The sequence below is a fragment of the Arachis ipaensis genome, chromosome B01 (assembly GCF_000816755.2).
Source record: "Arachis ipaensis cultivar K30076 chromosome B01, Araip1.1, whole genome shotgun sequence".
NCBI lineage: Eukaryota > Viridiplantae > Streptophyta > Magnoliopsida > Fabales > Fabaceae > Arachis > Arachis ipaensis.
This window is the reverse complement of record NC_029785.2, coordinates 29,674,564-29,676,426: the sequence shown is the minus strand read 5'-3', so window position 1 is coordinate 29,676,426 and position 1,863 is coordinate 29,674,564.

Below are 1,863 nucleotides of genomic sequence, written 5' to 3'. Positions count from 1 at the left end.
TGAATTTGAGACATGATGTTTACACAATACAAACAATTATTTATAGTGTCTCAGTTTTTTTCTATTTATATTTTTTTATAGTATCTCTTAATTCGACATGTCAAAGATTAATTTATCATGAATTTAAATTTTATTTAAAATTTTATTATTGACCAATAAATTATTACATATATAAAACATAATTTAAATTTTTGATATTTATTTTAACACACATATTATCACATATAAATTAACTATTAGAGTAATCTAAATTGGTACTTCATTTAAGTCACTTAATAAAATTGTTGAGATCACAGGACTCAAACAAAGTTTCTGGCCCAGCAAACATCACTTTTCTCTCTTTCCACTTTCTGTATGTCTAAACCAAATATATATAAAAACGAAGGTCCACTATAAAGATAGATATATCACGGCTAATGATCAATCACGTCTATGCCACATTAATAATTATAATGTCCATGCTATTGCTATCTCTCCCAAATTCAATCTGATGCTTTATTTAAGAAAGGTGTAAAAGAATGATGTGCACTTGTTCCTTTCTAGGCCTAGACAAAGTTAGTGGGGGTTGACACAATTGATAGACATTAGAGAGGAGAGGGTCACTACTTCTTCTATAGGGATACATGACAAAGTCAATTTGATGGGTTAGCAATAGCAAATGCATTAAATCTAGTATTGCCTCCATTTTCTTCCTTTTTTTTTTTTGTCATTTAAATTTAAATGATGTTATTCAACTATCATTAATTCGTTATCATCATATTATGTGTTACATGTCATAAATCCAATGTTGAATAAGGGTGATTTTACCTACATTGGAAACTCATTATATTCCTTTCGAGATAATACTCAATTTAGTCTTTCAATTTATACGCGAACCTCAATTTAGTCCCTAAAATTTTAATTACCTCTATTTAGTTCACAAATTTTATAAATGTAACTTATGTTAATCCCTAAGTTAATTTTCGATGCACAAACATTAACAGATCATTGATGTGAATCGCCGAATGCTATGTTGAATTCTGTAAAACAACATTTTTTGTTTTAACACTTCAATAGTTCAAAAAAAACTATAAGTGGTATTTATTGAAATTTTTTCTCCTAAAACAAGTGATCCGTCATCATTTTTGTACTATTTAAGCGTCAAAATTATAACGATGTCGTTTTACAAGTTTCATGATATTTAGTTGTCCATATCAATACTTCATTTAACGTTTTTGTATCGAAAATTATCTTAGAAACTAATGTAAATCATGTTTGTATAATTTGGAGACTAAACAGAGACAATTAAAATAATTTAAGGAGTAAATTAAAACTAATGCATAAGTTCAATAGTAAATAATAATAGGCCAATTCTATAGTGTCTATGAGTTTTTGTCTAAACTTTGCCTAACTTACTTTTTGTAGTAAGTTTTGATTTTTTAAAAATTATTTATTCTATTTTGTCTAATTATATATGCAAATGGTGCGTTTGCTCATTAGATAATAATGATTGAGGGAAAATGATTGAATTTGATTGAAAATATTTGTTAAAATACATGAATCACAAAATTTCACTGTTATTATTGCATTGTGTTTATGTTTCGAAAACATTCAATAATAACACTCTTTTAACACACCGTCTCTCATGTTTGTCGTATATAAATAAAAAAATATAAAAAAAATTCAAATACATCTAAACACATCTTAATAAAATCAGGTGTGTGCAAACATCCAATCTGGTATTGAATTCTTTTACTTAAATAAAATAAAGAAAATTCAGAATTACATGAATCTTTTAAATTGAATTTTAACACACAATTTTTTTTTTTATATTTATATAAATAGTCTAAGAATAGTTAGTTAATTTTTAATTAATTCGTTAAA